Source organism: Tamandua tetradactyla, chromosome 12 (assembly GCF_023851605.1).
Source record: "Tamandua tetradactyla isolate mTamTet1 chromosome 12, mTamTet1.pri, whole genome shotgun sequence".
NCBI classification, from domain to species: domain Eukaryota; kingdom Metazoa; phylum Chordata; class Mammalia; order Pilosa; family Myrmecophagidae; genus Tamandua; species Tamandua tetradactyla.
The window spans coordinates 49,467,291-49,494,966 of record NC_135338.1 but is presented as its reverse complement, the minus strand read 5'-3'; the positions used below and the strand labels follow the sequence as shown (position 1 = coordinate 49,494,966).

Here is a 27,676-nt window from a genome sequence, read left to right as displayed (position 1 = left end):
AAGCCATTCTCCTTATCCTTCTTTAGCATGACGGAGTTGCAGCTGGGCGCATGCGGCCCAGTCAGGGACTACATTTCCCAACTTGCCCTGGGGTGATGGGTGGTGGCCAGGTGGAAAAGTTCTTGCCAATGGAGAGTGAACAGAAGAGAAGTGAGCTGCTCCCAAGCTGGCCCCTTAAGGTGAGCGTGTGGCCCTTCCAAACTCTTTTTCCTTTTCCTACTGGTGATGGCACTGACCACAGGGATTACCAGTCCCGAGGAAGTGCTTCTCCAACTATCTATGTTGAAAAACTAGGTTCCTTCCCACTCTGTGCCCCAATCCATCATGGACCAACTTTTGGTCTCCAACCTATTTAATGAGATTAATCCACTAATTATGTGCTTGGATGTTATGGGAATGCCAAACTGCTATAAAAGTTCTGAAAACTTGCTCTCAATTTCTGAACTTAATTCATGGTGAACCGTTAACAAGTGGTTTATGGACTAGCACTTGTCTGCAATGCGCAGTTTTAGTAGCCCTGCCTTAGGGAATGCTGAGACAAGGTAGAAGGTACCAGAGCTCCTTGAGGACTGCAGAGCAGAGCTACCTGCTGGCCCAGAACGGTCCCTCAGATGCTTACATAAGAGAGGAAATTTCAAAGTCCTTATTCTTCAACTGCTGTATCTTAGGATTGCTTCCTTAGGTAGACATTCTTTACTCTACTGTGAATGGGTTGGCCGCAGCTGTGGGCCAGGCTGTAGCCACGCTGGCTGCCCCGTTTGGGCAGTGTTTTTCCTTCACCGTCAGCTGCTGACATGACCTTCCTGAACATATGCCATGTGCCAAACACCAAAGGATAACACGAAGGCCACTGGTCCCCTGCCAGCAGCACTTCACTGGGAACTTTATAATCTGCAGGCTCTTGGTACACCTTGGAATGATTCAGATCCAAGTAAATCCACGTTCTCAGACTCAGATGAAATGATCGATGTCAGATTGCTTTGAGAATAGGATGCTGAACATTCTATTAGTCAAGTTAATCAAGCAGTTGGAGGTGAGAGAAGCTTGAGGTGAGAATTTAGGGAGCTACAGGCCACCCTCCCCCCTGAACTCTGAGATACCACTAAGGGGCAGGGCATAAATTGTGCGTGAAATGCTTTTGATGCCTAGAGTCACAAATTCCAGCGAAGTGGCCTTGGGCGCGGTACACATCATCCTCCCTTGAAAGGGGATGGCTACGATGACATTGTGGAATTGGTGAAGGTCTGTGAGAAGGTACGTAATGACCTTAGAGAGACTGTGTGCCAGTCCAGGCCCAGCAGGAACCAGCTGGCCTGCTCAAGCTGGATGATTTGAAGAGTGTTTAGTAAAAGGAAGATTTATGAAGGTGTGGGCAGAGCTGGGGAGAATGACCGGAGTCGGTGCGGTCCCTGGGGTAGCAATGGTGTGTGTGGGGTCAGGGTAGCCCTTACCTCCCCTAGGCCTGAAGGGGGAAAGAGGGTGCAGTTAGCAGGCCCCAGAGCAGGTAGTTGTATGAAGAGGGTCACCAGTAGGATTGGGGAGTAAATACCCTGGGGCAATAAATACCCTGGCCTTCCTCTCCTCTCACCCTCTGAACCTATTGCTGCTTCCCACTAGCCAGATGCAAGTAAAGGCAGCGAGAGAGGGAGTTCTAGATGCAAGTCAGCTTCCCAGGCTCAGGGCAGGATAGAGAAAAGGAGAGAGGACCCCAAGGGACTAAAGACCACATCCCCTGACCTTGGTGGATAGAAGCTGCTCAGCATACAGGAGAAATTTATTATTATTATTATTATTTAGAATTATAGTCTCTGGGTGTAATGGCAAATGAGAAGGCCGCATACTCCTTCCATGGCACTACTTAACTGGGAAAATGGACCTTCTGGACGCCAGGAGGTCTCTGCTCTCACCTCCAGCAGAAAGCACAAGTAAATGGTTCTTTCTCAGCTGGCCGCTTGCCAGATCCTTTTCCACCTCTTTATCCCTCATTCTCTGTTGTCCTTGCCTAAGAAACCACCATCTGGTCGCAACCCGCCTAAGGAAGGTACCGGTGAATGAAGGGCCTGGGGTCCATCCCCCGCTGCCTTCAGAGATGATTAGTGGCTGCTTGTCGGCAGATGTAGCCCAGTAGCATTTTCATATCCAAATGTCCCCACCTCGTGAGAGGGGCCGCAGACTATTGAAGGAAGGCATTTCACACCGAGAGCCGTGATTGCCGCAGTAATAATTTCCTTCAACAGCCATTAAAACACTTCTGAATGTGTTTAAATTAAACAAAGAAAAAAAGGTGAAGAAGAGAAAACGGAATAGGCTTTCTTACTATTTCCTGGCAGATATCAGTGTTCATGGGGTGAACTTTAACTAATCGGATGGGATTTTAATATTGGCATGTTACAGTTATTAGAGCATTGCCAGCACCTGCCTTTCAACCTGAGCAGGCAGGAGCAGAGGGGGAGACTCAGGGTGGGGGGAGTGACCAGCATGCCCCTGAAACCTGACTCTCCCTGGGGTGGATTGTTCCTGGGCTGCTCAGCAGTGTCTTTGGGTCCAGGGAAATGTTGACTCAGCTCCTTGTGAGTCAGTGAGCCTTCCCACTTGGCAGAACAGCAAGTTCTCCTGCCAAAAGGTAGGCAGAATATGGCTGAACCATCCTTCACTCATTAAGTATGTATGGAGGTTCTACCATGGGCCAGGTACGTCTCTAAATGCTGGGGACGCAGCAGAGATGGTCCCCAAAATAGTTAACTGGTGGCAAAGCCCCTGCAATGATCCCAGAATAGACTGGGGCTAGAAGAAGCTTCTAGAAGCCTCAAGTGGGCCAGGCACTAACCCTTTAGGTGCTGGGTCATGGGGAGGTCCAGGGGATGCCTCTGGTAGGAGTAGGGGGTAGCCAGGGCAGTAGGGGAGCCCTCAGGGCTCAAGACGGTGACTGTTAATTGGTTTGGACATATTTTAACATTTTACCGATTGTCATAGCCATGCTAGTATGTACCAACTGAATAAAACAAAAAATCCCTTCTTACACGCATTTACAAGTAGTCAGCTTTTATTTTTCATGCCTGTTGTAGGGCTGTTGTTTTAAAATCTTGCCCAAATAAGGATGACTCTACTAGGCCTATTTGGGTCTTTAAAAAATGATGAGACAGAAGTCAGGCCACCAAGGCCCAGGGGCGGAGGGGTCCAGCGGAAACTTTTGGTCTCGTTTAAGGCAGGGCTGATTGATATTCAAGAGCATCTGCCCTGTTTCTGGCATCTGCTGGAGGGGCATCTAGACAGCTGTCACCAGCACCCTCTCCCCAATTCCAAAGAAGCAAGTGGAGAGGAGTTTCCCAAATACACGGGGACACTGTGCAGCCGTTTTAAAATAGAGAAGTATTCAAAAGGGAGATATGTATGTCCCCCCCCCCCCTTTTTTTTCGCCTCTCATAAGGTCAAAATAATGGGCTGTGGCAATGTCCATTTGCAACTTCCTGGCTGCATTCGCAGAACTGAGGGGCTGGTTTTCTTTTCTCTAAGGGCCCTCTTTCTGGACGAGCAGCTCGTATCTATAGAGAAGAAGCTTCGTGATCTCTCACTTTGGTCACAGATTATGAGTTCTAGTTTTATCCCTGAAAAAGGAAGAACTGTAGCAGGCTTACTGTTATACATCCCTGGTCTAGACAGGGGTTTTGCAACACTTTTTAAGCCATCATCCATTAATCAGCCCAGAGTGTCCGGGTGCCATTCATGCTGAAGATTGCTAATGTGACAAAGAAGGCAGAAATGCAAAAAAAAGTTGGAGGAAGCAGAGACTGGGGTTTACCATTTACAAAGGTAGAAGCAACAGCATTACTTTTCTTAATTGCCAAAAAGGAGAATGGATGCCACCCATCTCTGCTGTCCTGGGTTACTCTTTTTTTTTTTTTTTTTTTTAAGGGCGGCATTTTGCGCAATACCCTTTAATATTTTTTCTGAAAAACTTACAAAAGAGAAAGGAATGCAAAGTTTTTCAGCATTTTGATTTCATTAAAGAGGGTTTTATATAAGCCGTAAGATAAAATTTAAAAAGATTATAGAGGAAACTGTTAAAGGAAGGAAAATTTTAAGTGACAGGAAAGCACTGGGCTAATAGCTTGTTTCTTAATGTTTCTCAAAAGATAGAACATAAATTAGAAAAACAGTTTTGTTTAGAGTGGTTTTAAAGCCAGGCAAGTGAAATCTGATGTTTAGATTCTATCACACAAAACCAAACATGGAAGAAATGAAACTTTAAATGTTCTATCTAAATATACAAAAAGGTTTTATTGACAAATAGAAGGTTTTATGTTGGTGAAGATGGTTATTTTTCTAAGCTGCTTCTTTCTGATTAATCCAGTTGCTCTCTGAGGGAAAAAGTTAGGAGCTGCAATTGCAATAGTTGTAAAAATCATTATGTTAAGTTGGTCTAGTAATTGATTTTTTTAAATTGAAGTTTTGATGAATTTAGATGCCTTGTTTAAAATGATTTTTAAAAAATGGGCAGTGGAGTGTGGCCCAGCCAATAAGAGCATTAATAAGCAAAATAGGAAGAGACTGGATATACACTTCTGGTATAAGTAATTTAAGAGACTAAGACGAACAAAATCCGCATTCATCCAGAAATCGGAGGTTACAGTGAAATAAGAGGAAAGTCTTGGATATATTCCTACTTACTCTATTTATAGCACCTATTGGAGTGGAATATTTATGTCAGGAATTTTAGAATTCTCTTTGTATATTATTAAATTTTATGAATCTTATCTGAAATCCAACCATCATTTAGTCTCCCCTTTAGTGCTCTTTCCAGAAACCCTGACACTCTCCCATCAATGGTCTCAAGGAATCTTTTCAGCGTAATTATTTCTCAAGAAAAGGAAATTTTACTTTGAGCATTAAGACACATACATGGCTCTGCCACATTTATTCAGTGGCCCATGAAGTATATGATCTTTGGTTGAAGGTAAAAGATAGCCATATTGGTTTGAGGGGAGTTGTTATCTTCAGAAATCGTTCTGTAAATCACTCTTCTTGAGGGGCTCTCCTTTTTGGTACTTATCCAGTTTTTCAAGAAACTGTTCAAACATTTTCAAATAAGGAGCTAGACCAGTCTTCTTATAATCTCTGGTTCTATGTTTGACCTCAGACTCAGCTTTATTCTCTTTTTCCTCTTCGTTAGTGGAAATGGTATCCAGTTCATGACAGATGGAACTTATGGTTGGGACAGCAAATGGATCATACTGATCCACATTCCATAAAGCAATAGGACCAGAAATGTGACCTGTTTTAGGATGAACACTAAAAGGGCTCTTCAGTAAATTGTTGAGTCCTTTGCTAACGTCGATATCTAGCTGTGGAAAACAGTATTGGAGTGCGATCTCCGGTTCTAGTCAGGGCCCACATTTGTCATTTTTTATATTCTGGCATCTGCTGGTTACTTTCTTCAAATACTACCAACACTGAAGTGAACTGTGATGCTTTTGGAAACCTTGCTGAAGTTCATCGTGAATTGTTTCAGGTACAAGGGCTAAGATCTTATCCCAGCTTGCTTTATTTTCAATAATATCTTGATCGACCAAGGCATATTCTTCAAAGTTTTTTTTTATTACGTTTATAGACTTTCTGACAAAAGGGTGAATTTTTTCACCAAGGTGAACTTTGTTTCTAACTTCTTGAACACCCTTTAAAAGACTCAAATAGTCAACTATCGCAGAATGTACCGTGGAGGACAATATTCTAACTGATTCATCAAAGACCCAACAATGAATGCCTCTCCTTCCAGAATATACCCAGAGACGATGCTTGAATCCTAAGTTCAACACTTGGTCAATGATATGTCTGGCCATTGTCATGAGGGTTCATCACTTAGAACATATGTCTGCAGAACTACGACCTCTCCTCACATCATCACAGTCTGTCACATCAATGTCAAACACCAGCTCTTTTTCCTGAGCCTGGAATGCCCCCAGCGTCACAATATTGTATTGACTAGGTCTGTGGGAATGTACTACACCTATGTCAATCTTGTATGGATTCATTTTCTGCGTCTCCTTTTCCAGCTCTCCCTGGCGGTTGAAGGATTGGTAGTGAATGTAAATATCATCTTTCAAAGTGAATGAAAATTCATGGTGTTGAAAATAATTCTTTACCACTCTGCCATAGTTGAGCCACTGGTAGTCTCCTGGGTTACTCTTAAATCAACACTGCCAAAAGTTCCTTAAAGCCTGTGTGCTCTGCTGCTGGCCTCAAAGAAGCTATAAGATGTCATGAACTGGGTGAAGAGGGGGCAGTTCTAGGAGCCTAGATCCTCAGTCCTACAATGACAAGGAACAGTATTCTGCCAACAACCTGAATGAGTTGGGAAGAGAACCCCGAGCTCCAAAGGAGAACATAACGTGGCTGACACTGGGACTGCAGGTAAGACCCCGGCTGGAGGGCCCACGGAGTCATGACAGGACTCTGACCCACAGAGACCAAGGTAATAAATGTGTATTGCATTGTTTTGTTTTGTTTTTAAATAAAAGGAAAAAAATCTGCGTGTGCCCACATGCTAGTTACGAAGGACAGCAAATTGCATGACAGCAAATGTAGTGCCATAACAGCAAATACAGTGCCATTACATTTGCAGAAAAAAGGTATACGCAACTGCATGTAAATCACACATTGAATATGCACATGCACAACTCTATGTCTGAAATATAAGATGTTGGAAGAACCTAGTCTTAAAAGACGCAGTAAAAGTTTTCCTGTCTTTAGGACAGTGGGAATTTTGAAACGTGTCTGGATTTCCTTTTTTGCTTCATCAGCTGGGAAGCTCAGAATTAAATCTGTGTTCTCATTTTAATAACCTAAGACTTGACTTAGGCCTGTGGTTCTCAATCTTGCCTGCAAGTTAGAATCACTTGGAGAGCTAAAATTCCCATGTCCAGGTCTTGTCCAAACCAGTTCAATCTAAGTTTCTGGGGAGTGGGGCCCGGACATTGTATTTTTAAAGCTCTCCAACTCACCCTACTGTACAAGTGCAGTTGAGAACCACTGTTCTGGACTGCTTATTTGAGTTCTGACTTTCTCTTGTGAAAAAGAGCAGAAACAAAAGCAAAAACAAGCTCATTTATCTTTCTTTGCATTTGCCATGATTCTGATTTTTTATTTATGTATTTTGTTCCATTTGATTTTGGGTATTCTTATAAATCACCTTGTCCTTTCTGGGAAAGGTGTAATATAGATAAAAGCGATAAATGTGTGTTTAAGCCACATGATAATAGGCTAGAGCTGTGCAATTTCAGTTGGGGAGATTATTCTCCATATGAGGCACCCTCTGGTTGGCTTAGGGGGGCACTGAAAGCCAAGCCTGGTGCCTGGGCACGGGGCTGATCTGCCCATAGGAAGAAGCACATGTCTCTAGTGTGACAACAGACATTCTTTTGGACTAGTTATGCCCTAATAGACATCTTATTTGTGAGTGGGGAGAAGGGAATTTGGAGAATTTAAATTGTTATAAGAAATAAGTTTGAGGAATGTGTCAATATGTTTTCTTCTTGATTTTCTGAAGATACCTTGATCTGTTCAATAATGATTTTTTGTATGTCCAGGGGACAAAGAGAAGCAGGATTTAGCTCCCTCCTGAGGGGAATTTCCCGATGATGGCTTGTTAAGATGGGACTTGGCTATATCATTTGGTGCAACTGATTGGGCCAATTATCCTGGTTCCATTTTATGGTCACCATTCCCAGGGCGGCCCAAGGTGGGATCCTGGCCTCCCGTGTATGGGCTGGTCCCAGGGAAGGAGCCGAGGGCAGACAATCCTCTCCTCCCATCCAGGTTACCCCCTTTTGAACTTTCATCCTATAAGTCTGCCCCTGGTGCTCTTTAATCAGCCAATCATCTCTGCATCCATGGGATTGGAGAGTGGAGGCTGGAGGCTGGAAGGCTGGGTGTGGCCTTGAACCCTTGTTGCAAGCTCAAATGCACCTGGGCAGACATAGAGATGCAAGAGCAAGGCCATTAAGATGGAAGAAGATCAGGGAGTGGTGGAGCTGATGAAATGGGCCAGGATGAAATCTTATCCAAAAAGATTGGGAGGCAGATGCGTTTTTGGAAAGTGGTGGTGGTGGTGGTGGTGGGGTAGCTTGAGGGTAATAAGTGAGGGCTGCGGAGAGAAGGTCCAGGGGAGAAAAGAACTCCAAAAGGAAGGTGAGGCTGACAACACCCTCATCTACTTTGGCGTTTTGCCTAGGTGAAGCCTCGCACACGTGTGTTTTGGTCACGTGGCAATGAATAGCTCAAGAGCAACTAGGGAAAGAGAAGTGGGGTCTCTTTTTAACCAGCATCTCCATCTATATTGTGGCAGATTCCTGAGAGTCCCGCCTCAGGAGAGTCTCTGCCCTTGAAGGATTATGGCTCCCTCCGAGCATCCAGCCCTTGGCGAAGTACTGGGCACAAGTGTCTGGAGGTACACCAGAGTCTGCGGGGCTGATGCTGCGCAGCCCATGGGACTAGAGAAGAGAACTTAAAAATAGCATTTTCTATAATGGTTTGAGTCTGTGGGTATTTAGTAACTGTGTCTGGCAGTCTATACCCAAGACAGGCTGGCTGGGGGGAGAGCCATTGTTAAGATAAGATCATTAGCTTAATAGGCTTGATGAAAAGGATGGCAAGATGGGAATTTCCTCTTGCAATATATTCTCCATTCAAAACAGTCCCTGAAACCAGTAGGTTGTGGTAATGATTGACTACAATACCCCCATATCACTCAAGTTTTTTTTTTTTTTTTAACGGGCCTAACATACATTACCTCTGACCATAGTTTGAAGTTCCAGAATCTGAAGTGTCATATCAGGCTACGCATCACCTGTTTCAGTTTGCTAAAGCTGCTGGAATGCAATATACCAGAAATGGATTGGCTTTTACAATGGGACTTTATCAGATTACACATTAACAGTTCGAAGGCTGTGACTATGTCCAAATTAAGGCATCAACAGGATGCTGTCTTCTCTGAAGAAGGGCTGCTGGCATCCAGTACCCCTCTGTCACATGGGAAGGCACACAGCTGGCGTCTGCTGGTCCATCATTGCTCCTATGTTCCATTGCTTTCCGCTTCTAGTTCCAGTGGCTTTCTCTCTGAGCATTAAGATCTCCAGGGTTATCATCTCTTTGTGCTCTCTCTGTCTTGGTTTTTCTCTCTGAGCTCTCTCTCTGGGTCTATCTGTCCTTTATCCTCTCATAAAGGAGTCCAGTAAAGGATTAAAATCCACCTTGAATTGAGTAGGTTCACATCTCAATTTGAAATAATCTAACTAAAATGTCCCACCCACAACAGTTCTGCACCCACAAGAAGGGATTAAAAGAACGTGGTCTTTTCTGGGGTGCATAACAGCTTCAAACCAGCACTTACCTAACCCCTAAATTGCTCTTTTATGATTTATTTTGTCATTCCTTTCATTCCTCAGTGACTACACATACACACACACACACCCCACATGCATCACACACGTATGCATGAACACATACATAAAAACATATATGCGCATGCACGTTTTGCCATCTACCCAGAAAAGGAGATGGCAGCTAATGAACTGTAAGCCTGGAATAGGGTGTTTGTTTAGCAAGACCAAGTGCCCAGTGATGTCAAGGCAAGACTAAGAATGCAACCTTAGAGGGGGTCCCACAGAGAAGTAAGACAGAGTGCAAAGGACCAGAAGTAGCTGAAACCTGCTGCTGAGGAGCATTGGAAAACAAGCCCTTTCAGATCCTACATGCGGTGGATTAAAGAGGGCTATAAATTCTTTGTCAATTTCCCTTGCCCTACACTCTCACCAAGAGGTGGAGTTCATTTCCCCTTCTCTGGCTGCCCTGTGACTGCTTTAACCAAGTGAAAACGATACTTTTGCCCAGTCTGAGACAGTTGACCAGCAGCGTCTTCCTTTGTGTTTTTGGGGCCTCTGAACTGCCAGGTAACAGGCCCTGCACCCTTGCTGGTGGGGCCCATGGAGCAGGGAAGAGGCCCATCCTTCCCGTGTCAGGAGTCCAAATGATTCTAGACCCAGCTGCCCCCTGGCCTCAGATGCATGAGAAATCCCAGGCACGACCAGCAGAAGAACTGCCTGGTCAACCCACAGAATTGGAAGAGAGAACAAATGATAGCTGTGGTTTTGAGCTGTAGGCTTTCATGTGGTTCATTATGGAGAAATAGTTAACCAAAACATTGTCCATGCTAGCACAGAGGGCACACCTCCTAAGAGACTGCTTCTGGCCACCATCAAGACCTGCTGTCATCCAGATGCCCCCTCCCTTGGATTTCCATCGGTTGCCTTTTCTCTGTTACTGGAGATGTCAGCTGTAAGGGCAGAGGCCAGGCCCAAGAGGGGAGTCCTCTCTTTCCAAACTGCTGTGTTATCAGAGTAACTGGGTGGCCCATCCCCAGGAAGACCGCAAGCCGCTGGCAAGGGGGATGTCCAATTCAGGGGCAGGCAAGGAAGGGGGTGGGGTGGGGCTTTCCAAGCTGGAGGTATGAAGGCACCAGATTCCAAGCAAACAGGCCCATGGAGAGTCTGGGGAGACGTGATTGTGTTACTGTCTTGACAACAACCGTTTTGATGGTCGGTGTCTCAAGACAGAATTGTGGGACCTTCAGGCCAATTTCTCCTTGGGGAGAAAGGAGGTTACCGTTGATGGAGCATGGACGAAGCTCCAGGCCAAGTGGTTTCCTGTACTCTCTTCCTATGTTTCCACGGAGAGGGACCCGCTGCTCAGGCTGGTGCTTGGTTACTTGGAACCCTTCCTTTTCTATTTACAGTTATCAATGTGAGCCTTGAGTTTTGGGGTATGTTTATTTCAACATGGCCCTTTCTAAAAAAAAAAAATCAAGATAGAAATGATATGGCAAAAAGGATGCAAGGAAAGCATAGGGCAGAAGCATCGACTTGTATTTGTAAAAGTGACGATGTAGTGACATAAATGCTTGAACGAGTACATTTTCTACCTTCAAATATGAATGTGCTGAGGCATCTTAAATGACCTTTCTCCTTGATTTTCTGATTCACATTTCACCCTGACATCTGAGCAGCATCAACAAACATCAGATCACAGTAAACCATTTCCTTTTTAGTTAATAAGTTGAAATTCAGAACTTCAGCTATATCTGAATACACTAAAAGCTTGCTGAGGGAGAGCAATTTTATTGTTTATTGTTGGTCTCTCTAAACCGGCTCCTGTCACTCATGAGGCTCATAAAAGTGATTTGGAGAAGAGTTCGCAGTCCGGGTGACCTGTGTTTTCTGTGTCTACTGAAAAAGATTTAAACTACTGAGAGATGAAAGGCCTTCTCATCACTGAGAATTGTTAAGCATCAGGACCGATCTGAGCAACGATGGAGTGATTTTGCTTGTGTATTTTCTAGAATGGTTCAGGCACGGCCATGTTTGAAGACAGGAAGTTACAGCTTGGTTATTCCTGATACACTTATTATTTTTTTTATTTGAACATTTGTTCCCCCTATTATTTATTTTTATGCCATATGTTCTACTTGTCTGTTGACAATGTAGACAAAAGGAGCATCAGACACAAGGTTTTCACATTCACACAATCACATTGTGAAAGCTATATCATTATATAATCATCATCAAGAAACATGGCTACTGGAACATAGGTCTACAGTTTCAGGCAGTTTCCTCCAGCCTCTCCAATATACCTTAACTAAAAAGGTGGTATCTATATAATGTGTAAGAATAACCTCCAGGATAACCTCTTGACTCTGTTTGAAATCTCTCAGCCATTGATACTTTATTTTGCCTCATTTCTCTCTTCCCCCTTTTGGTTGAGAAGGTTTTTTCAGTCCCTTGATGCTCATTCTAGGATTTCTGTCCCACGTTACCAGGGAGGTTTACACCACTAGGAGTCATATCCCACATAGACAGGGGGAGGGTGGTGAGTTGCTTGTTGTGTTGGCTGAGAGAGAGAGAGGCCACATCTGAGCAACAAAAGAGGTTCTCTGGGGGTAACTCTTAGGCCTAATTTTAAGTAGACTTAGCCTATCCTTTGTGGGGATGAGTTTCATATGAACAAGCCCCAAGATTGAGGGCTTGGCCTATTGCTTTGGTTGTCCCCACTGCTTGTGAGAATATCAGGAATTTTCCATATGGGGAGGTTGAATTTTCCCCCTTTCTTGCCATTCCCCCAAGGGGACTTGGGAAATACTTTTTTATTCACTGTTCAAATAACTCTGGGATTTATCGTCGGCCTTTCTTGAGTGAAGGAACCTCTTGTTGGTGCCTTTATATGGACTTAAAAAAAAATTTTTATTAATTAAAAAAAATTACAAGAAACACAAACATTCCCAACACATACACTCAGCAATTCACAATATCATCACTTAGTTGCATATTCATCATCATGATCATTTCCCAGAACATTAGCATCAATTCAGAAAAAGAAATAAAAAGACAACAGAAAAATATAACAAACAGAAAAAAAAATTTACATGCCATACCCCTTACTGATCCCTTTCATTGATCATTAGCATTTCAAACTAAATTCATTTTAACATTTGTTCCCCCTATTATTTATTTTTATTCCATATGTTCCTCTCATCTGTTGACAAGGTAGATAAAAGGAGCATCAGACATAAGGTTTTCACAATCACACAGTCACATTGTGAAAGCTATATCATTATACAATCATCATCAAGAAACATGGCTACTGGAACACAGCTCTACATTTTCAGGCAGTTCCCTTCTGCCTCTCCATTACATCTTGGATAACAAGGTGATATCTACTTAATGCATAAGAATAACCTCCAGAATAACCTCTCGACTCTGGAATCTCTCAGCCATTGACACTTCGTCTCATTTCACTCTTCCCCCTTTTGGTCAAGAAGGTTTTCTCAATCCCTTGATGCTTGGTCTCAGCTCATTCTAGAGTTTTTCTCAATCCCTTGATGCTGAATCTCAGCTTATTCTGGGATTTCTGTCCCACGCTGCCAGGAAGATCCACACCCCTGGTAGTCATGTCCCATGTAGACCGGGGGAGGGTGGTGAGTCTGCTTGCTGTGTTGGCTGGAGAGAGAGGCCACATCTGAGCAACTAAAGAGGTTCTCTTGGGGGTGACTCTTAGGCTTAATTTTAAGTAGGCTTGAACCCCTGTGGGGTTAAGTTTCATATGAACAAACCCTAAGACTGGGGGCTCAGCCTATAGCTTTCGTTGTCCACACTGCTTGTGAGAATATCAAGAATTCAACTTGGGGAAGTTGAGTTTTCCCCTGTTCTCACCATTCCCCCAAGGGGACTTTGCAAATACTTTTCCACTCACTGATCAAATTACTCTGGGGTTCATCAGGGCATCACCTGGACAAACCAACAAAATCTCATGTCCTATACAAAGTTCCACGTACTTAAGGTGTTCAATCAACTATCTACATAAGTTATATTAGGAGATGCACTAGTCAAAGTGTAGATTTGTACCAAATAAACATTTTTTTGCTTTAGTCTCACATATTAGTTGAAATTTTAAAATATTAAGTACCATAGTACTTTCTTCTACTATTTTGCCTTCTGGATTTTATATGTCATATCTAATTTTCCTTCTTTTTACCTTTACTCATAGTCTTCCTTTCTACACTCTTCTTCACACCTCTCTCTTCTGTCTTCGTATCTGTCTCTAGTGTTCCCTTTAGTACTTCTTGCAGAGCTGGTCTCTTGGTCACAAATTCTCTCAGTGATTTTTTGTCTGAAAATGTTTTACTTTCTCCCTCATATTTGAAGGACAATTTTGCTGGATATAGAATTCTTGGTTGGCAATTTTTCTCTTTTAATAATTTAAATATATTATCCCACTGTCTTCTCGCCTCCATGGTTTCTGCTGAGAGATCTGTGCATAGTCTTATTGGGCTTCCCTTGTATGTGATGGATTGCTTTTCTCTTGCTGCTTTCAAGATCCTCTCTTTCTCTTTGACCTCTGACATTCTGATTATTAAATGTCTTGGAGTATGTCTATTTGGATCTATTCTCTTTGGGGTACACTGCACTTCTTGGATCTGTAATTTTAAGAGTTGTGAAATTTTCAGTGATAATTTCCTCCATTGGTTTTTCTCCTCCTCTTCCCTTCTCTTCTCCACAACATGTATATTCGTGCGCTTCATACTGTCTTTCAATTCCCTGAGTTCCTGCTCATATTTCCATTTTTTTTCCTATAGTTTGTTTCTTGTCGGATTTCAGATGTTCCGTCCTCCAGTTTTGAAATCCTGTGTTCTGTCTCTTGAAATCTACCATTGTAGGTTTCCATTGTTTTTTTCATCTCTTCTACTGTGTATTTCATTCCCATAAGTTCTGTGATTTGTTTTTTCAGACTTTCAGTTTCTTCTTTTTGTTCTTTCCTTGTCTTCTTTATATCCTCCCTCAATTCATTGATTTGGTTTTTGATGAGGTTTTCCATGTCTGTTCATATATTCTGAATTAATTGTTTCAGCTCCTGTATCTCATTTGAATTGTTGGTTTGTTCCTTTGACTGGGCCATATCTTCAATTTTCTTAGTGTGATTTGTTATTTTTTGCTGGTGTCTAGGCATTTAATTACCTTAATTAGTTTATTCTGGAGATTGCTTTCACTTCTTTTATTTAGGGTTTTCTTGCTGGATGAATTTGTTGTCTATCTGTTCTTTGACATTCCGTTCAGCTTTATCTAGACCTTTAGCTTAAGTTTTGTTTAACAGAGGAGAATTTTTCAGTTCTTGTTTTCTTGTTTCTTGCCCTGCTTGTGTGGTGTCTCTCCCCTCCACGCACACTTAGGAGGGTCTACTTAGATATTATAGACTCCAGCCAGATTTTCCCAGACCAAACTGGCCTCTTATCAGGAGGAAAGAGTCACCTGCGTTGGTTTTCCCTGAAGGTGAGACCCAGCAGGTTGAAAGACTTTCCTGTGAAATCTCTGGACTCTGTTTTTCTTATCCTGCCCAGTATGTGGCGCTTGTCTGACTGCAGATCCCACCAGCATAAGATGATGCGGTACCTTTAACTTTGGCAGACTCTCCCTGCTGGGGGCGTGGTGGAGACAGAAGAGAGGTTGTAGGCTGGTTTTAATGGCTTCAAATTACCAAGCCCTGGTGTCTGAATTCCTTGATGGAGGGATTCCACCTGGGTGGGGCTTCACCCCTCCCCTGGGGAAGGCACAGGCTCCAGATAAGCTCCCAAAAGAGCTCACTTCTGCCTATGCCTGGCGCAGTTGCAGCCTGAAAAGTCCTGCCGCTATATCCAGAGGCAGTCAAGCCTTTGTAGATACACAGCCACAAAAACCTCTGTTTCCTTCTTTTTTTTTTCCCCCCTTTTTCTGTCAGTCCTGCCCCCTTGGCACCGGGGCAAAAATGAACAACCTCCGCTTTGATCAGGTTCACCTAAGCTGGGGGCCTATTTTTAGTAGTCAGAATTTGTTAACTAGTTCCTCAATTGGTGTTTGATTGTGCCTAGTCCCTGCTGCTGGTTAAGTCATTTCGTTTCCCCTCTGGGAAGTGGTCTGTGGGGGAGGGGTGCTGGCCGCCGCAGCTTTGGAAACTCATGGTTCTAGGGGGGCTTGCAGCAGGTCCAGCTGGTCCAGACTGGGATATGCTGTGTGTCTGGTCACTGACGTGGCCCCAGGAGCTGTTCTGTACTGTTTCTGGTTATTTAGTAGTTGTTCTGGAGGATGAACTAAAATGCGCACACTATTAAGCCGCCATCTTGACCCAGAAGTCTCCTGATACACTTATTAATGAGTCACAATTCATTTATTTTTAAAAGGAGCCACAAATAAAGCTGGGGCATGGATCCAGCATGGTTCAAAATTAAAAGATCTTTTTTTTGCAAATTTTTTTTGTAAATCAGTGCAGCAATTAGCAAAATACTTTATATGCATCGGAGCGCATAAATTTATAGCATCACTCGGCATCATTCTAACTTTAAATACTCTGCCTTTAGAAGACCATATTCTTGGTCTGAAATACCCAAACACACACATACACATATATGCACACACTTACATGCATACATAATACTTGAACGTATATGGAGGACAAAGTCAGGACAGGGGTGTGGTGAAGTGCCTTAGTTTTTCACTGTTCTTTCCCTTTCCACTCTCTGCCCCTGTGCTAGATATTGAGAATAAGATGGTGAGAAAATGAGTCAGTACAGCTGCTTTCATGGAACTTTTAGTCTTAATAGGAGAGACAGGCATTCATCTTATTATCACATGCATAATTGTAAACTGCAACCATGATAAGGCCTGTGAATGTGCACATAGAGAACAGAAGCATGTACAGGGCAGAGATGTAGCTCAGGGAGATATAAGGGAATATATAAGGGAGAATACAAGGGAAGGCTTTACTGAGGATATGATGGCTGAACTGAGAGCTAGAGAATGATTTAAGAGTTAACCGGGTAAAGTGGTGCAATGAAGAAATAACTTTTAGGTAAAATTACTTTGTTTTTATTTTTCAGGTCTGCCTGACTGCTATAACATGAACAGGTTATATTAAGCCTGAGGGCCAAGTTGTCACTGAATGGGATATTGACAATCTTTACGTGTATCAGGGGTGGCTAGTTGTCTGCCAAAAACCATGATGCCCCTTCCAAAGGAAGAACATTTTATTGGAAAGTGGCTGTCCATTCAAAGACTCATTTTCCAGATCCCCTTGTGTCCAGGTGCCATTGTTCTTGCTAATGGAATTGAGCTGCAATAATGGGTACCATTTTTGCATCAGGCCTGTTAAGCAGGGGTGTTTTTTGTCCTTCCACCAGCACATGGAGTTGATGACAATGAGGTCCTCGTGGATGGTGGAGCCTCAAGAGGGAAGGAAGCTGGAGCCTCAAATAACCACATGGGAGAAAGCTGTCCACCAACCAGGAACATCCACCTGGCCTGTTTCATGAGCAAGAAATAAACTCCTATATGTCAAGCTACTGAAATCTGGAGGTCTATTTGTTGTAGCAGCTGTGTTACACAGATTAATGCACCATATATTTGCAAACCTGATTTAGCTCTTTCCTGGTTCACACCTGTACACAGCCAACCTTTTAACAAGATGGAATATTTGCTTTGTGTGAATTGAACTTGATGCTCAATTTTCTTTTTTCCCCACATGGTAGGATCTTTGGTATATGGGCCCTGCGTGCCATAACTGATTGGTGAGTTTGGTGGAACTGCTTGCTTTTATATACTATTAATTTTGTTTGCTGTGCCACTTTCATGAATTCTTATGGGTGATGCTGCATGAGGAATGATTTTTACAAATCGAAGGAGTTCTACTGGAACCTGAAATACATTGTCTTGAAGGAAATACCATTATTTACTCGCATAAATCTTAAAGGCCATATTTGCAAGGGAGGATGCCAGACCAAGGAGTGTGATTTGGGAGGCAATGGGGAGCCATTGGAGGTTCTCTAGTAGGGGAATATTATGACTGAAGAGGTGTTTTAGGAAGATGGATCTGGTGGTAGCACAGAGAAGAAATGAGAAAGAAAATAGCTCAGAGGCATTGGGACCAACTGTTGCAACAATTCAGCTGTGAAATAAAGTGGCTTGGTCTGGGATAGTGCCAGTGGGAATAGAGAGAAACAGGTGAATAGGTGAGACTGAAGAAATGGTAAAGGAACACTTGACCATCCATTATTCTTACCAAACCTCAGAGGTTCCATGTGCCAGTTTGTTCCTATGGCTCCATCAGCACTATTCTCCCTGCACATTATGTAAGTTATGGTATAGTATTTTTTTGTTGTTTTTTTTAAGAATGCCATTGGGGTTTGAATCATGTGCCCCATGAAAGACATGCTCAATTCTTAGTTGGCATTCCTTAAAATGGTATCTGTGAATATGCTACGATGAGTCAGGTTATGGACTTATTTGTGAATAAGAGCCTACTTAGGTGTGGTCAAACTGAGTCAGGATGAGCCTTAACCCCTAAGACTGGAGGGTTTGTAAACAGAAGTAATTCAGGCCACTGAACAGGAGAAGCCAGACACCAGAAAAAATGGCAGCCAGAAGCCAGGAAGAAGAGAAAGAGATGGCTGTGTGGCCGAGGACTGCCATCCCCAGAACTGGCTCCACGAGAAAGCCCAGACTTGCTGACACCTTGATCTTGAACTTCTTGCCTCAATACCATGAGACAATAAATTCTTGTGGTTTAAGCCCACCTATTAGGTGGTATTTGTCAGAACAGCCCTGACAAAGTAAGACACTCATCAGAAAAAAGGAATAATTGCTCGGGTTATAAATGAGACAAATGAACAATTTCCAAAATCATTTCTAGTAACTGGCTACTCGCTAGGGAGGAAAGGACTTGTACATTTTAGTTGGAGGGACTGGTTACTTAAACAGTTTTTTTTAAAATGCTGGCCAAATAAAAAAAAATTAAGCCAAAGGGACTAGGGAAAAAGGATAGAGAATACCTATTTCTGGAGTGTTGGAAAGTTGCGTCTGTATATGTTTTGCCAGAGTAATAGGCTGCCAGGATTGAATGCTGGCTCTCCCAGATACCATCTATATGACCTTGGACAACTAGTTTAACATTTTTGTGCCTCGTTTTTTGATCTGTAAAATGGAATTTTACAACCACAAGGTGGTTGGGAGTATTATATAAGGGAATTCACATGCAGTATTTAGCTTGGTGCCTGGTATAAATCAAACACTCTATAAGTATTAACTCTTATCCTTATTATCAAATTCTAAACAAAGGCAAAGGTCTCCATGCAGAAAAAGGCATGTGAAGTTTCTAAACAACTTAGCCTTTTGTAAATGAAATAGAGTTAAACATTTCTGTAGGAGAGGGGTCAGTGAATCATGACTGGCAGGCCAGATCTAGCCTGCCTGTTGCCTAGAAAGGCATAAGTCATTTTACTGTGGTTCACAGATATTGCATTTTTTTTGACAAATTGAAGGTTTGCAAACAAGTCTACTAGTGCCATTTTTCCAACAGCATATGCTCATTTTGTGTCTCTGTGTCACATTTTGGTAGTTCTTGCAATATCTAAAACTTTTTCATTATTATTATATCTGTGATGGTGATCTGTGATCTTTGATGTTACTATTGTATTTGTTTTGGGGTGCAATGAACTGTGCTCATATATGATGGAAGACTTAATTGATAAATGTTGTGTATATTCCAACCGCTTTACTGAAAGGCTTTTCCATTTTCTCTCTCTCTCTTCTTGGGTCTCCCTATTCTGTGAGACTCAACAATATTGATATTAGGACAATTAATAATCCTATAATGACCTCTGAGTGTTCAAGTGAAAGGAAGAGTCGCTCATCTGTCACTTTAAATAAATAACTTCAAGTGATTCAGCTTAGTGAGGAAGTCATGTCGAAGTCAGGCAGAAAGCTATGCCTCTTGCGCCAAACAGCTAGCCAAGTTGTGAATGCAAACGAAAAGTTCTTGAAGAGAATTAAAAAGTGTTACTCCAGTGAACACACAAATTGTAACAAAAAAAAAAAAAAAAAAGCAAAACAGCCTATTGTTGGTATAGAGAAAGTTTTAGTGGTCTGGATAGAAGATCAAACCAGCCACAACATTTCCTTTAGCCAAAGCCTAATCCACAGCAAGGTCCTAGCTCTCTTAAATTTTTTAAATGTTGAGAGAGGTGAGGAAAATGCAGAAGAAAAGCTTTCAGTTAGTAGAGGTTGGTTCATGAGGTTTAAGGAAAGAAACAGTCTCCATAACATCAAAGTGCAAGGTGAAGCAGCAAATGCTGATGTAAAAGCTACAGCAAGCTTTCCAGAAGGTCTAGCTAAGATCATTGGTGAAGGTGGCTATACGAAACAGTAGATTTTCATTGTAGATGAAACAGCCTGATATTGGAAGATGTCATCTAGGACTTTTCTAGCTAGAGGGGAGCAGTCAACACCTGGCTTCAAAGCCTCAAAGGACAGGCTGACCCTCTCATGAGGAGCTAATGCAGCTGGTGACTTTAAGTTAAAGTCAAAGTCATTTACCATTCTGAAAATCTTAGGGACATTAAAAATTATGCTCAATCTACTTTGCCAGTGCTTTATAATGAAACAAAGCCTGAAATAATAGCACGTCTGTGCAACATGGTTTATTGAATATTTTAAGCCTACTGCTCAGAAAAAAAGATTCTTTTCAACATATGACTGCTTATTGACAATGTGCCTTGCATTGGCTTGTTAATGCTGCTGGAATCCAATGTGCTAGAAATGGGTTGGCTTTTATAAAGGGAATTTATTAATTTGTAAATTTACAGTTCTAAGGCCATAAAAATGTTCAAACTAAGGCATCCAGAGAAAGATACCTTGACTCAAGAAAAGCTGATGGGTCCAGAACACCCCTGTCAGCTGGGGAGGCATGTAGCTGGCGTCTTCTGTGGTCTTTGGTTTCTGGTTTCAAACAGCTTCCCTGGGGCAATTACTTTCTACATCTGCAAACATCTGGGTCTCCTGTTGGCTCTGAAGCAACTGCTCTCTACACATCTGCATCTGAGGTTTCTCCAAAATACTTCCTCTTTTAAAGGACTCTGGCAAACTAATCAAGACTCACCTTGAATGGGTGGGGGTCACATCTCCATCTAATCAAAAGACCACACCTACAATTGGGTGTGTCTCATCTCCATGGAAGTAATCTAACCAAAGGTCACACCAACAACTGCATCACATCTCCATGGAAACAACCCAATCAAAGTTTCCCACCCTAAATAATAGGTCTGGCCCCACAAGATTGGATCAAGATTAGAACACAGTTTTTCTGGGGTGCATAATAGTTTTAAATTGGCAAACAGCTGGTCAACCAAGAACTCTGATGGAGATGTACAATGAGATGAATGTTGGTTCCATGCCTGCTAACACAACATCCATTCTGCAGCCCGTGGATCAAGGAGTCATTTCAACTCCCAAGTCTTCCTTAAGAAATACTTCTAATAAGACTATAGATGCCATAGATGGCGATTCCTCTGATGAATCTGAGCGAAGTAAATTGAAAACCCTCTGGAAAGGATTCAGCATTCTAGATGCCATTAAAAACATTTGTGACTTATAGGGGTAGGTAAAAATATCAACATTTACAGGAGTTTGGCATAAGTTGATTCCACCCTCATGGATGACTTTGAGTTGTTCAAGACTTCAGCGGAAGAAGTAATGGCAGATGTGGTAAAATAGCAAGAAAACTAGAATTGGTAAAGGAGCCTGAAGATGTGACTGAATTGCTACAATATCATGATAAAACTCGAACAGATGAGGAATTGCTTCTTGTGGATGAACAAAGAAAGTGGTTTCTTGAGATGGGATCTACTCCTGGTAAAGATGCTGTGAACATTGTTGAAATGACAAGAAAGGATTTAGAATATCACATAAGCTAAGTTGATAAAGTAGTGGCAGGATTTGAGAGGATTGACTCAAATTTTTCAAGTAGTTCTACTGTCAATAAAGTGCTGTCAACCAGCATCACATGCTGTGGAGAAATCTTTCATGAAAGCAAGTGACAATTGATGCAGACATCTTCACTGTTGTCTTACTTTAAGAAATTGACATAGCTACCCCAACCTTTAGGAACCACCACCCTGATCAGTCAGCAGCTAGCAACATCCAGGCAAGAGCCTACACAGCAAAAAGATTATGATTTACTGAACACTCAGATGTTGATTAGCATGTTTTAGCAACGAAATATTTTTACATGAAAGTATGCACATTCTTTTAGACATAATGCTATCACACAATTAACTACAGTATAGTTTACACATAATTTTTATATGCACAGAGAAACCAAAAAATTCGTGACTTGCTTTATTGCAGTGGTCTGGAATCGAGCCTGCAATATCTCCAAGGTATGCCTCTATTTGTAAATACTTTTACTGGAACCCAGCCACACTTACTCATTTGTGTGTTGCCTGTGGCTGCTTCTGTGCTGCAATATCAGAGTTGAGTAATCGCGATAAAGATTCTCTGGCCCACGAAGCCCTGAATATTTACTACCAGGTCCATTACAGAAAAGCTCGCCAGCTCCTGCTGTAGCAGAATCATACAACTTTGCTACCCTTCTCATGAGCTGGAGTTGACCTCAACATGCGGATATTGAACTCAGAGACATTGTCCAGATGTTTGGTAGGTACAGGAGCTTGTAGGTACGGGTAAGGTAACTCTTTGCACACACAGGCATGTTATGCAGAACAAGGTCATGTCCTTCTCTGCTCAGAACCTTCCAGGGGCTTTCCTCCTGAGGCCTTGCCTTTCTCCCTGACCTCACCTCCTACCACTCTTCTCTGCTCACTGGGCTGCCGAAACAAGTCTGCTTTCTGTCCTCGATCGCACACTCTCATCTCTAGTTGGGGCCTGTACCCAGCTCTGCCCTCGGTCTGGAATGCTTTTCCACTGACTCCTTTCTGTTATTTAGATCTCAATGTAAATAACAGCCCCTTAGTTGAAGTTTCCCCAATTACCCAATTGAATGCACCCACCACCGCTCCTGTTATTCTCTATCATGGCACCTTATTTCAATTCTCAAAGCATTTATTTCTATTTGTTGGCTGATTGTTGATCTCTCCTGCTACAATGTAAGCCTAAAAGAGAGCACCTTGTCAGCCTCAGCACTGGAACTGCAGCATCTGGAACGATCCTGCGTTTAGTAGGTGCCCAAATAAACACTTGTCTTCATTGACTGACCAAGGCAGGGGACCAACAAGAAAAATATGTAGTGAATTACATAAAAAATAAACCCTCTCTCTTCAGAGGAGGTCATTCAATGAAAGATCCCCACCCCCCATGGTTACCTTTGATTAAGAAATAAATTTTCACAATTATGTCTGAATTTTTTGCATTCTATATTTCATCTCTGATAACTAAACTCTAGGAAAATGTAAAGTTCTTAAGGGGTAAAAGCAAACATGTTTAAAATCATCTCTGAGGGAAGGATAAGCCTAAATGCAAGTTATGAATTTTATGCATGGTTTTCTTGCTCCTTATTACCCTTTTCCCTCTTGTTAAAGTGACAGAATCTTCTTGGTAGAGCCCATCACAGCATTTTGCACAAATTCAAAATGCAGCAAATTTTTGAGTTGAGTTGAGGATGAAATGACAGTGAATGTGATCTGTGTGTGGGGTGCGGTGTGGCTGAGAAATCCCACCAACGCCATTTGTCACCACCTCTGGGAAGCCCTCTCTGATTCAGACAGAAAAGAATAATTTTATTCTCTGCTCTCACAGCACTTTGTTTGACTTTATAAACACCCTAGCATCCAACACCAATGGGACACTTAATAGTACTTTATATGCTTAATGATTGCATAAAAGAATAACCTTAAATTATGTAAGAAAACAAATTTAAGAACTGGAACAGGCTTTAGACATTCCCTAGAGCAATGTCTCCCCAAATTCAGTCATTTGTATTTAATCTACCATCACAATTTTTGCCAGGACATTAATTCTTAATGTTTTTCTTTAACTCAACATTGCTATTCCTTAAATACATTTATATCTAAAGATACTTTGCTTCACAATCATAAATAGAAACCTGGCATCACTTGCCATAAGTAGAAAGTAACCCCTACCTTCTTCCAAAAATCATTGAAAGCTAAATAATGTCTGTGGTGGGTTACGTTGTGTGCCCCAGTGTGGACATGTTGTTGGTTTGGGGCTGCATTTTGGCAGATGTGGACCATTGTAAGTAAGATTTCTGCAACATGTTACTCTAGCTATGGTTTGGCCCGACAGAATCAGGCTGGGTCTTAATTCTGTTACTGGAGACTTTATAGAGAAGGCCACAGAGACGCCAGGAGAGGCCACCCTGTGTCTTATGATGTGGCAGAAAAGCCAAGAACCAAGGACCCAGGATTGCTGCAGCCAGCCCCCACCCCCACCCCCTGATGCCACAGTCTTTGGGGAGAAAGCACTGCTCACCGATGTCTCCATTTTGGACTTCTAGCCTCAAAACTGTGAGCCATAAATTTCTGTGTTTTAAGCCAACCAATAGTCAGGCCATTAAAACGATGCCCTTAAAATCTAGCTAGATATTATCGTCTGAGCCCGAAATCTGTTCTTTCAATTGAAAAGTGAGATTATGAGAGTAAGAGAGGCCGTGCAAGGGCAGTTCAGTGGTGGAATTCTTGCCTGCCATGCAGGAGACCTGGGTTCAATTTCTGACCTGTGCCCCCACCCCAAACCCCTCCCTCCAATAAAAGAGTAAGAGAAACATTAAAGACCTACTATCACCAATAGAAATTTTCTCCTTGACAGAATCAAGAAGAATTAAAGTAGAACTTAAAAGGAATGACTTTCCTTACGAAATTTATATCAGTCAAGCTAGGTTGTGTTGTGTTAAAAAAAATAAATCTCAGTGCTATAACATGTTAGACATTGTATCTCTCACTCAGACCACATGGTCCACATGGGTTGGCAGGGGCCGTCCACCCCGGGTCCCGCAGGGCTCTAAGCCACCTTGAGTTGAGAATGAAGCCCTAGGGGACGTTACCGCCATCCTGAGTGGAGGATGAAGGGACAGTGAATGCGATCTGTGGGTTGCAATGTGGAACACATGGTGTCCTCTGTCCCCATGCTCATCAGAAAGCTTTCAGAGAACTGTGCATGGACTTTCCACTCTCCCAGGCTGGAAGGGACACACACAATTTCTGCTCACATGTCCTACTCCATGACAGCACCTATTATGTCAACTAGTCTCAAGGCCCCAACTACTAGCAAGAGGGTTAAGAAATGTAGGCAAAGAAATGGATTCTTTAGGGTCTGTTTCTGTCACTTCTACAAGATCTGTGGCTATTTGACATCATATTCTAGTACTTTTAAAATCATCTTGAGTACATCTCAAAAATGCATGCCATGCTTTGGGGAAAAAAATGATGCAGGCCTATCCCTTAATTGCAAAGCTGAGAATTCTGAGGTCCACAAGGAAAGTGCTTGCTCGCCGTTACATAACCACTCTGTAGCCACATCTCCCATCTCCTGAGGCAGCACTTAGCCTCTCTCCGCACAACCCTCTGAGCACAGAATGGTAGCAGCTAGAACAATGCAGATGTCTATTTTTGCTGCAAGAACCTTTCATTGTTCTTTTAAAGTAACATCACCCTGGAAAATATCCTCAAGGCCAACAGTGTTATTGAAGAAGGTGAGGACAACTTGTCCCATTTAACATTTCATCCAGAACATGCAAAAGACCTTTTCTACTCATGTCGGAGACAGCTACATCTGCGGAATCAATGAAAAAATATGATTGCTCAGTGTTGTCTGGTTAGGATCCAATTATGTACAGTATTTATTTTAAATTTAGAAGATGCACACAGGAGATTTCCAGGAACAAAATGAGAAGAAATTGGCAGGGCGCTGAGTGGAAAAAATTAATGACTTGAATTACACAGCCTGTGAATCGAAGCCGACAAGAAGGGGAGAGAGGGAGAAAGGAGGTTGTGGTTATTCACACTGTCCTCTGCTGAGGGTCCTGAGTGGTGCTTGAAAAGCGGTCACCCTCTGCACAGCTGTCCCCATCCTGCATCTTCACGGTGGGGGCCGGGAGTTGCAGGTTGCAATGTGTCACTGTTTCATGAGTACAAGAGCAAAGCCCCCAAACAGACTTCAACAACCTACCTCCTTTCAGAGGATAGATTCAACTCTTTAAGTTTAATCACCTTGTCAGCTTTACTGGGCAAGAGCGAAGACGCGAGAGTGGAACGGCCAGACATAAAGGAACAGGAGTCAGGGGCTAACATAAAAATGATAATAAACAAAAAAAATTAAAAAAAAAAAGAGTCAGGATCTTGGGACATCACCACTGAGAGTCACAAACAGAAGGAATTAATCCTCGCTAAGCCCCTACTCCGTGACAGCACCTATTATGTCCTGGGGATCTTCACACACATTGTCCCATTTAACCCACATTAGACAACTGAGATCAGAGAGGTTGATAGCCTTGCCCAAGGTCGCACAGTAACAAGGCAGAGGGGCTGTCGGGTTCCTCTGAGTTTAAATCTTGTCCATGAGGGCAGGCTGCGTCTGCCTTGGCATTTACTGTCTTAATTTGAAGCCCTCCCGGCCTCCAACTCTTTAATCCCTTTCATCCCCATTTGATCGAAGGAGGAAACTAAGGCCCAGAGAAATTGGGATATCCTGTCCAGGGCTATATGGCCAGTTATTTATAGCAGACATGGGTCTATTTCTTTCCTATACCATATTATGTGCTGTTTCCTATATTATATCATGATTCCTTTCTTTACCAGAGCGTTCTGGGCCAGTTGCTTGGGCTTCTGGTAATTCAGGGGAAGGAAAGAGGGAAAAGAATGTTTCTTGCCTGACCATGCCTGAAACTTTTGCAGGGGGAATGATTTGGAAGCTCTCTGGTACTGGCTATGTTCTCAGAGTCTCATTATATCACAGAAGGAGAGCCCTTGCCAGGTTAAGACCCAAACCACAGCCCTCCTGGAGCCTCAGCTTGCACAGAGGGCGAACTGCTGGTGGAAAAGCAGTTCGTGGCCCTTTGATATCCACCACCTCCAAAAGATGTTGGAGAGGTTGAGAGAGGGCTGGATTTGAGGAAAGGATTTTCATAGAGAGTGCTATCCATGGGCATTGTGGAGAGCTCTACCCTCTTGTCTAATCTGGCAAGAAGGGCTCCAATGCATATTTGGAGAGCTTGGGAGGTATCTCTGGAAGCTGGGGGACACAATGGACAGGTGTTTGGCTCAGGCTTACGAGGACTAAAGCATACAAGAGCTGTGTATGGGAAGTGACTGCATCCTTACTGAACACAGTGCCTGTGTCTCCTGGGTGCAGGTGGGCCCTTCTGGAATCCTGGGTGAGACACCTCAGGGAGGATGGGGAGCCCTCAGTAGAATGAAGCTGACGGGGCCATCCTATGACAGAGACCAAGAAAGGGGAGGAAGGGCCAGCTAGGATGAGGTGCTCACCACATCAGAGACCCTTCCAGTGGATCAAATCCTGCCCCCCTACAAAGACATTCCCAATCCTTACCCCTGGCCCTATGGGAATGAATCCATTTGCAAACAGGATCTTAGAAGACGTTACGAGACAAGAAGAAGCCAAACTGGTTCAAGGTGAGCCTTCCTCTGATGTGACGGGAGGCCTTAGAAGCAGAGGAGATGCGGACGCAGAGTTAGCAGGAGACGGCGTGAGTAGGCGGCAGAAAGGGCAGGTGCCCATGTGACAGAGGCAGAGGTCACACCCTGGATTGCCGGAAGCCACCACTCGGGAGGAGGCACAGCTGGCCAGGACCTTGAATTTGGACCTCTAGCCTCCAAAACTGAGAGATAGTAAATCCCATTGTGTAAGCCAGCCGGTCCGTGGCATTTGTCACAGCATCCCTGGCAGAGTATGGTGGTCTCTGACAGCCCCTGCAAAGGGCCTGTGGGAGGGGAAACTCTCTCGAAAGCACCAGTGACATCTGGCATGTGGCAGCAGTAGCAGTCAGGTGACAGCCTTCCTGTCCTCTTCTCCTCCCTTCTCCTAGTCTTAGCAGGATGGGGGGTGGGAGGGGAGAGCTAGAATGCACAGGGCAAAGTAGAAGAAACCAACTATGCCCTCTTTTCTTTCATTCTTTCATTAAACAATTAAGTATTGAATGCCAGGACCAGACTGGTTCCAGATTGGGGCAGGGGGGTGGGGCAGACACAGTAGCATCAAAAGAGAGAGAAGTCCTCGTCCTCTGCAGCACCTGCCCTGCCACAGGTGGTCAGCCTGCTCCAGGACCGAGCTGGGAAAGCAAG

General features: G+C 43.1%; 1 pseudogene; it reads right to left on the bottom strand.

The window, feature by feature from the left end:
* Positions 1-4,994: 4,994 nt before the first annotated feature.
* The window catches only part of LOC143651415 (DNA primase small subunit pseudogene), a 31,477-nt pseudogene continuing 8,795 nt past the window's right edge, over positions 4,995-27,676 (bottom strand).